The sequence below is a fragment of the Stenella coeruleoalba genome (genome assembly GCF_951394435.1).
Source record: "Stenella coeruleoalba genome assembly, chromosome: 9".
Lineage (NCBI taxonomy): Eukaryota > Metazoa > Chordata > Mammalia > Artiodactyla > Delphinidae > Stenella > Stenella coeruleoalba.
The window spans coordinates 98,762,852-98,773,039 of NC_137155.1; the positions used below are offsets into that span (position 1 = coordinate 98,762,852).

Sequence of the window (10,188 nt, forward strand, 5' to 3'; positions counted from 1 at the left end):
AGCTTCCCTTCAGCTTGAAGGCAGGAACAAATCCCAGAGTGCTACCCATGATCGAGCAGGTGACACTGGACCTGCATGAGGTGGGGAATGTGTGGGCTGAGCCATGTGATGTACATTGCCAGAGGAGAGAAGAAAGAGGCAGGAAGAATATTTGAAGAAATAATGGCTGTGAACTTCCAAAATTTGATGAAAACCATTAATGTACACATCTAAGAAACTCAATGAACTTTAAGTAGGATAAATTCAAAATTCAAAGAGACCCACACCCATTATAATCAAACTACAAAAGACAAAGAATCTTAAAAACAGCAAGAGAGAAGTGACTCATAACATACAAGGGACCCTCAACAAGATTAACATCTGATTTCTCATCAGAAACCATAGAAGCCAGTGGTCCATAGGATGGTATATTCAAAATGCTGAAAGAAAAGACTATCAACCCCACATTCTTTATCTAGCAAAACTGTTCTTCAAAAATTAAGAAGAAATTTAAAACATCCCCAGATAAAGAGAAGTGGAAAGAATTTATTACTTGCAGAGCTACCCTACAATATAAGATCCTGAGAAAAAAGAACAAAGCTGGAGGTATCACGTTTCCTGACTTCAGACTATACTGCAAAGCCGCAGTAACCAAAACAGTATGGTACTGGCACAAAAACAGACACATAGATCAATGGAACAGATGAGAGGGCCAAAAAATAAACCTACGCACATATGGTCAATTAATCCACAACAAAAGAGGCAAGAATATCCAATGGGGAAAAAGCAGTCTCTTCAATAAGTGGCATTGGGAAAACTGGACAGTTACATGTAAAAGAATGAAATTAGAACATTTTCTCAAACTGTATACAAAAACAAACTGAAAATGGATGAAGTGTCTAAATGTAGTACAGGAAACCATAAAAATTGTAGAAGAAAACATAGGCAGGACACTCTGACATAGTCTTAGTAATATTTTTTTGGATCTGTCTCCTCAGGCAAGGGAAACAAAGCAAAAATAAACGAACGGGGCCTAATTAAACTTAAAAACTTTTGCACAGCTAAGGAAACCATCGACAAAACAAAAAGACAACTTACTTAATGGGAGAAGATATTTGTAAATGATGTGCTTGATAAGGGGTTATTACTCAAAATACATAAAGAAATCATACAAGTCAATATAGAAAAAAAACCCATGGGCTTCCCTGGTGGCGCAGTGGTTGAGAGTCTGCCTGCCGATGCAGGGGACACGGGTCCGTGCCCCGGTTCGGGAAGATCCCACATGCCGCGGAGCGGCTGGGCCCGTGAGCCATGGCCGCTGAGCCTGTGCGTCCCAGGCCTGTGCTCCGCAAGGGGAGAGGCCACAACAGTGAGAGGCCCGCGTACAGCAAAAAAAAAAAAAAACCTTACTCCTCATCCTTCCCACATTATATTGAAAGGTTGGAAAAATCAATTGAACAAACATTGAAACATTTCCCGTGTATTCAGAATATTAAATAAACTGAGATGAACATCAAATGTGGGCCAAAGAATATTTGAGGTACTCCATGAGGTTTAACAAGAAGATATATTTGTACTTATTTCTGGTATCCAACTTGTTTTCTATGAATATTTAAAAGACTCAATTCTAAATCTTCTAGCTCCTGGAGAAGGTCTGTCTCTTTTTGAATTTTCTCCAACTGTTTTTTTTTTTTGTTTTTTTCTGTTTGCTGCCTGTTGTTTCAAGTTGTTTGATTGCTTTTGAGACAGGCTGGGACCTGAGACCTTCTCCTGGGACCTGAGACCCTTTGCTACAATGCTGCAAACATTGCACCTGGACACACCTCTCCTCAAGCTACAAAATACAAAGAAACTATATAGGACTAAAAATAACTGCGTGCATGCCCAGTTGGGGCAAATTCTGGACCCAAAGGATACAAAGAGACCAAAAAAGGAACAAAACACCAAAAAACCCACAACTGCCACTTTTGAAGAGCCTGGAGCAAAAACAGGGTGTTGGGAGCAAAAGCAGGCCACTGTGCATGCCCCCTGCACTCAACGCCACCAGAGGGGTGGGCAAAACATCTAAGCCACCCCTCTGGCCCGACCCCCAGACACAGTCCTACCCTCACCCCACGTAAGAAACAAGCTTGCCCCCCTTCGGGAGCGAGCAAGCAAGGGAACCTGCTGTCTGTTCCCCCTCTCCCCCCTGCTGCAGCAGGGGCCCCGATAAAGCCTTGCCTGAATTTCTCTTCCGGCCTCTGGTCAATTTCTATTGACTGGGGAAGGTCAAGAACCCTGGTCGGTAACACTTTCAGTTTCTTCTCCAGGTTCCTGCTTTTTCCCCCTCTATCTCAGGGTCTCACGATGTTGACTGAGAGAAGATATTTTGCGAGGTGCTTCCTGTTTTGCAGCTTTCGGCCTCATTCTTCTTTATTTTGTAGGGGCTGTTTATGATAATGGCTCATTATTTTGCCTTTGTGGTTTCATATTCTGGGGTGGTTTCTCATGCAGCTTGAGAAGAGTACTTGTTTGTTTCTTAGAGCTGAATTTCTAAAAGTCATTCCAAGCTCTTCACTGGGTACTTCACTTAGAACTGCTTTGTAAATTACTGATTCCACTGGAAATACTAAGAAAATGTTTGCTAAGAAAGCGGCTGTATTTCTGCATTTGATTACAGGTTGTGCCTATGCAAAACAAAGCTGGTAGAAGGCAGTTACATTGTGCCCCTCCTCATCTGCAGAGTCTGTAAAGTACAGGCCACTGGTTTGAAAATATCTTTCTTTACACCCCGCACCTCCCTTTGTCTCCTTGATTTCCAAACCCATCTAGTACTAATGGCTGTATGAAAGCTTTCACTAGACTGCATTACAAAACCGGTTCCAAAGTGAGATTTACAATCACATAGCAAGTGGCAACAAGCACATTTTTGCTTTGACAAGAGTTTGGCTAGAAGGTCAAACTCATGAATGGGGTCATGTTTTGGTAGTTGCTTTACTGCACTTGCTTCATTTGTTGCAGTGTAGAAGGATGTTTGTTATCCACAGTTGGAAACTGTTGTTTTGTCAACATCTGTGCTAGCTATTAGCAGCACAGCAGTAGTTTTACATTCTATAGCTCTGAATTTTTATTGGCTGTAGACACTTTTGTGGCTAAAGTTTCATGATATCCACCAAAGTCAGGTGCAGATTTACTCTAATAAAATAAGGCGTACCCTTATTTTCGGGAACATACATCCGATTGTACGGTTGAGGTCCTGGGGATAATACAAAAGCATTGATCTTTTTTGCCAACTAAATTTATATGTAATATATAATCTAATATGGTCATAATTTATTTATAACATTTCCAACGTTTTATTATCTTTCAAGAATCTGTGGATTGACAGGAGCTAGTTCTGCTCCATGTGACGTTGGCTGGAGTTGCAGTTATCTGGGATCTCAATGGAGCTGCAATGTACAAGAGGCATCACTCACATGGCTGGTCAGTGATGCCTGGGATGTTACCCTAGGGCCCACATGTGTGTGGTCTTTCATACAGTTTGAGCTTCTCATAGCATGGCAGCTGGGTTCTGAGAGGGACTGTTCAAAGAACAGCTTTCCAAGAACCCCCTAGTCTTTTCAGAGAGAATTGCTTGCACCTCAGTTTCCAAAGGAGAGAAATACGTATTTAAATTCCACTCCCTGGGAAGAGTATTCACTCCTTCTCATAGAATGAGGAGTAATTTAGGGGGAAGAACTTGGGGGAAAGCCTGACATCCACTGATCCAGACATTGGACTAGTGTTTTGAAACCGTGTACAGAAGTCCTTGTCTTTTGAAGCAAAATGCTGACTCAAGAGTGAATGATTGGGAAATGTGAAGACGTAGAGACAATAGCTGTTGGGCTGGGGAACTGGTAACAATTTAGACTATAATGCTGCCACATTGCAGAATCACGGAACTCCCAGTTCCCCGAAAGACATAGATAAAGTCCTGACACACATCCCTAAGTTGTTTGTACAGGAAGCTGACCCACCAGATGAAAACTGCTGACCACAAGCACATGGACCCCAGACTGGTTGGAACCAGAAGGTTGACGATGCTTGAAACTTCACCTTGATGCCAACCAATCCGAGAATTGTCCATGAGCCGATCACACCTGCTCCTTGAACACTATAACTCCTCACTACCCCCTCCAGGGTGGGTCACACAGTCTTGAGGGCATTAGCCCACTGTGGCCCCCTTTGCCTGGCAAAGCAATAGAAGCTACTCTTTTCTACGTCACCCAAAACCCTGTCTCCGCGTTTCTATTCGGCACGGGTGAACAGAGGCTGAGTTTCTGCAACAGTTTCTTTGCCTCAGATCAGGAAGCAGGCTCCACATCCCCTCTCTTGTGTTCCTGGGTCCCCCTGTGCCCATGTGCAGTCTGCTTGGTGCTCCCTGTTTCCATGCTCTAAGTTGACCAGAGAAGATCTGTTTCTGGCAGACTCAGGTTAGTCTCTCCTCCTCAGGTTTACTCTTCTGAGTCTCACATGGCCTGGATGTTTGTTAGACCAGCTCTGGACCAGCCCTCTCCCATTCAGGGAGGTGGTTTGCGAAATGCCATTATGACCGTTGATTCCTGCTGCACTTCTTCACCCCAGCACTAGGGGGCTCTGTGCTTTGGATGAAAAGGTGATAGTTGGCCCAGTTGACTCGTCTTTTTTTTTTTTCCAAATCCAAAATGTATTGATTTAATATATTCATCACAAGGCCTCAACCAGAGACTTAAAATTAAAAAGCAGAAACAATGAATTGGGAGTTGGGATTGACATATATACACTAATATGTATAAAATAGATAACTAATGAGAACCTGCTGTATAAAAAATAAATAAAATTCAAAAAAAATCATCTCAAAAGACAGCAAAACAACAAAAACAAACAAACAAAAAACAGAAACAAAACAAAGATGACACTGTTACCAACCCAGGTCCTTGGACACTTTAATTAATAGAAACTGATAAGAAGCCAGGTGAGAAACTCAGGCAAAGTTTTATTGGGACTCGTGCTACAGCAGGAGGGAGTGTGAACAAGAAACAGGTGCCCTTGCTCACTCTCCGAGGAAGGCATGCTGGTCCCTTAAGTGTGGTGAGGGTAGAGGCAGATCAGTGGGTCGGGCTGGAGGGGTGGCTTAGGTGGTCTGCCCTCCCCCTTGGTGATGCTGTGTGCAGGGATCATGCCAGCACCCTACTCAGAAGTGTATCGTATTGTTCATAATTGCCCCGACTTCGACTGCACATGCGTGCAGTTATTTTTACTTCCTTATAGTTTCTTGGTATGCTGTTGCTGCAGTAGCTGTTTGTCCAGGGCCAAGTGCAAGCACTTTGGTAAAGCGTCCCAGGTCCCAACCTATCCTCAACAGCACAGTTTCAGATACATAGTCCTATACAGAAATCAAGGAAAGGACAGACCATCTAAGGAAAATATCAAAAAGACAATACAAGGAGAGCAGCCAGACAGCTGGGTCAGGGTTCTTGGCTGGAGACCTGCTTTGAGTAGGTTTCTTGCAGGTATTTTTTAAAGGCTGTGGGGTTTTTCCAGAGGTTGCCAGCATATGTTCAAAGGGCTATAGGTGTCGGGTTCTCCCAGCAGGCTCTGCATGGAGAGCAGAATGGTCCTGACGTCGTACAGGATGGACCACTTGTCCTTCAGGATGTTCAGACAGATGTTACCCTGTGTGTCCCCGATGGGGTGGTAGCAGGGTTTGAGGACCGTCACTGTGGTGGACACATAGCCCCTGGGAAACTCCAGGGAGAGCATATACCTCAGGTCTTCATATACTGGCCAGCTGTGCCATGGATGGTCCCCACCCATTTGAAAAAGTTGTCTGCTTCAGGGAAGGTAGAAATTCCTCTGTCAGATCAGACATTCTGAGGGTCATCAGCTCCTGCCATAGCCTCTTGCCTCTGGAGGCCCAGGCAGTGCTGCTAGGAAGACAGGAGCTGCAGGGCTGCGGTGCCAGTTCTTTGTATGCATGGCTGTGAGTCAAAGCTGTGGAGGGAAGAAGGGGCTCATTGACGCTCTGAATCTAAACAGTAACATCTGGAATGTGAATAGTAGTTCAAATTTTATTAACACGCTTACTATTTTGTCTTTCTAAGCACGTGAACGTGGGTAAAGTCTGTCTGAGGCACCCATCTGTCCTTAGGGAAGTAAGATATGTTTAGTTACAAGAGAAAAGCAAAGAGAAAAATCAAGGTAACATTCAGATTCAAATATTTTAAAAAATGGTTTTGCACGAAGCCAACGGCATTGCAAGCTAAGGTTTTTCTAAGGCTGTCAGGGGTCATGTTTGGTGGCCTAGGCACTGCAAGAACTTATCAAAATATTTCAGTTTCATTTGTCTTCCTCAAAATGTGCTCTGGGGCTTCCCTGGTGGCGCAGTGGTTGAGAGTCCGCCTGCCGATGCAGGGGACACGGGTCCGTGCCCCGGTCCGGGAGGATCCCACATGCCGCGGAGCGGCTGGGCCCGTGAGCCATGGCCGCTGAGCCTGCGCGTCCGGAGCCTGTGCTCCGCAACGGGAGAGGTCACAACAGTGAGAGACCCGCGTACCGCAAAAAAAAAAATGTGCTCTGATTTCAACTGTTTACATTATAATATGTTCCTTTCTTAAAAAAATGAATGAACTAAGGAATTAATCCAGCTACCAACTACTTAATTCCTTCCAGTACAAAAATCTTTTAATGATTTCTAGGGCTTCTGATGTTTGTGTTAGACTTAAGGTTTTAATGGGTGATAGTTTCTGAAAAATCCATGTTTTTTTCTTACATCTGTGAGTTAAAATAAAACAGATAGTAAAAGTCTTGAGGTTCAATCTGAGAATCAAATTCCGTATGAATAATCTTATGTAGGTATAATAATAACCTCTGGTTATTGGGGCAGCCTGCTCTCATACCTAGAGTTCTAGAGGTCTGCACAACCTTGTTCTTATAGTTAACAATATCGTACTATACCCTGAAAAATCTGTTAAGAGGGTGTATGTCATGTTACGTGTTTTTTACCATAATAAAAAATTATGGAAAAGCATATATTAAGAGATTCGGGTTCTACCTTGTCCACCTGATTCTCCCACAGTTCTCTAAAATTAATCACTTTATTTCTTGTGTATACTTACACTGTTTCTTTCTGCAAATATAAGCATATCTGAGTATATATTCTTAATTTATTCTCCTTTTTAAACGTAAAAAGTGGTGTACTATTTTTACAGCTCCACATCTTGTTCTTTTCATGTAACAATATGTCATGGAGATCTTCCCATATCAGTATCTAGAGTGCTTGCTTATTCATTTTATACAGCTGCATAGTAGTCTTTTGTGTAGTTATGCAGGGGGTTATTTTTTCACATGTCTCAGTCGATGGCCCTTTGGGGATTGTTCCAACCTTTGCTATTTGAAATAATATTGCATTCTTTGCTATATTTCCCTACACACGTGTTATGCAGTTTTGTATTTTCACTAATGAAGTACGAAGGCACCTGTTTGTCTCATACTTTCGAGTTTTGAAAACCAAATAGGAGAGAAATCACATCGAAGAACTGTTTGCTATGCCCTTCTTTCCATGTGAGTGGCATTAAGCCTATTTTCATATGTTTAATATATTTGTTTTTCTGTTGATTCTCTTTATATTGTTTTGTCCATTTTTACAATGGGTTGTTGGTTTTTTATTTTTCAATTTCCTAGGAACTCTGCATGTTAGAGAGGCTAGACATTTGCCTATTAGATGAGTTACAAATACTATTTTCTAGCTTGTCATTCAAATTTTACTTTAAAAAATGTTCCTTTTAACGTTTTAAATTTATTTATTCCTTTTTAGCTGTGTTGGGTCTTCGTTGCTGCACGCGGGCTTTCTCTAGTTGCAGTGAGCGGGGGCTACTCTTCGTTGTGGTGCGCGGGCTTCTCATTGCGGTGGCTTCTCTTGTTGCAGAGCACGGGCTCCAGGTGTGCGGGCTTCAGTAGTTGCAGCACGTGAGCTCAGTAGTTGCCACATGCGGGCCCTAGAGCTCAGGCCCAGTAGTTGTGGTGCACGGGCTTAGTTGCTCCACGGCATGTGGGATCTTCACGGACCAGGGATTGAACCTGTGTCCCCTGCATTGGCAGGTGGATTCTTAACCACTGCGCCACCAGGCAAGTCCCCCAAATTTTACTTTTGTAATGTAGATATGTATCACTATTATATAGGCAAATTAATCAATAAATTTATCTGTGTGTTCTGGGTTTTGAGTCACCATTAGAAAGACCTTCCACATGTACAGATTACATGTAGTGGAACACTTTTCTGTTTCCTTCTAGGACTTTAAAATTTTCCTTTTTGCTAACATTTAAATCATTTATTCATTTGTAATATATCCTGGTGCTTATCAAGCATTTATCTTGTCTTTCCTGCATAAACTATACTTCAGGTTACTAAATACATGAAGAAGGAAAGAATATCCTAATAGAAATATTCTAGCTACTTAATGAAAAAGAAATTTTAGAATAGGGTATCACCTTTTTTTTTTTTTTGGTATGTGGGCCTCTCACTGTTGTGGCCTCTCCCGTTGCGGAGCACAGGCTCCGGACGCGCAGGCTCAGCTGCCATGGCTCACGGGCCCAGCCGCTCCGCGGCATGTGGGATCTTCCCGGACCGGGGCACGAACCCGTGTCCCCTGCATCGGCAGGCAGACTTTCAACCACTGCACCACCAGGGAAGCCCAGGATATCACCATTTTTAATACCTATTAAAATAATGGATCTACACAATGATCACCAATGAGTGGTAACATAAAAAGAGGGAAAACCAGACATTGAGTATCCCCTATGGAAATATAAACTATCATCTCTAAGTAACATTGTAAAAAAAATTGAACTTTATTCTGATCTGTCTGATCAAACTAACCACAACTAACTTCCAGTTTACAAAAATGGTGAGGCAGAGGAACACGTTAAATGACATCATAACGATATAAGCAGCAAAATTCAGAATGTGGGGAAGTCAATAGTACAAATGTCTAGTGTCTTCAATTAATACTTGGCATAAAGAGGAAATGAGGGAGGAGTCTTCTGGTTTTGGCTATGATGGAGTAACTCGTATTATTATTTACCTTTTTCCATTAACAAGCAGGAAACTAGAGAAAGATATGCAGGCAGACCTCTTTGTATTGTGCTTTGCAGATATTGTGGTTTTTACAAATTGAAGATTCGTGGCCACTCTGCGTGCAGCAGGTCTATCAGTGCCGCTTTTCCAATAGTGTTTGCTCATTCTATGTCACATTTTGGTAATTCTCACAATATTTATAACTTTTTTCAATATTATTGTATTTGTTATGGTGTTGATGGGAGCAATCCATAAACAGTCTACAATAGGAATAGAAAAGAGTTTTATCTGAGCCAAACTGAGAACTATAGCCTGGGAGACACAGATCCAAAGGCATTTGAATTGTGTTCTGCTACAAATTGTGTTCTGCTACTACAAAATGGGGGGCTTAAAAAGGCAAAAATCGTAAAATTACATAATTGTTTGTCAAGAATTATAATTGGAGCTGGCAAGAAGTAAAGGCACTTGTTAAGCAAGGTTTGGTTGGGGACCAAAATGGTTTCATAGTTACAAGGGGAACCTTGAAGCCATAAAGATGCAGCTGGCAGTGGCTAGCAGATATATTTTGAGAACAGCTGGTGGTATCCTTGAGTTTGATACATTTCAGCAGATTCAAGTTCTCAGTGATGCAAGAGTGTGTCTTATACCACATCCACGATGGCCACCCGGCTCCATTTTGAATACCTGAACCACAGTTATTCCATTTTTATTTTTATTTTTGTTTATTTGTTTGTTGGCTGCACTGTGCAGCCTGTGGAATCTTAGTTGTCCGACCAGGGATTGAACCCATGCCCCCTGCAGTGGAAGTGCAGAGCCGTAACCACTGGATCACCAGGAAATTCCCTCCATTGTGATTTTTAAATGCATTCTTTTCTTTAACGGTTAAAGCAGATGTACAATGTACATTTAATACGCCACAAAACAGGCTATTCTAGCTCGCATAAAGTTCAAGTTAAATCACGTATAAGCCAGAATGACTTCCCCATGCCCCCTTTCATCACAGTGATCTGTGATCAGTTGTCTTTGAGGTTACTGTTATAATTGATTAGGGGTGCCACGAACTGCACCCATATAGGACAGTGAACTTAATTGATAAATGTGTGTGTTCTGACTGAATTATAAGGGTCCCAGAAGAA

General features: G+C 42.3%; 1 pseudogene across 1 annotated transcript; it reads right to left on the reverse strand.

The window, feature by feature from the left end:
- Positions 1-5,382: 5,382 nt before the first annotated feature.
- Positions 5,383-5,860, reverse strand: LOC307192017 (ubiquitin-conjugating enzyme E2 C-like; annotated as a pseudogene). The gene has a single exon. The product of its transcript is annotated as a ubiquitin-conjugating enzyme E2 C-like (transcript).
- Positions 5,861-10,188: the final 4,328 nt, after the last annotated feature.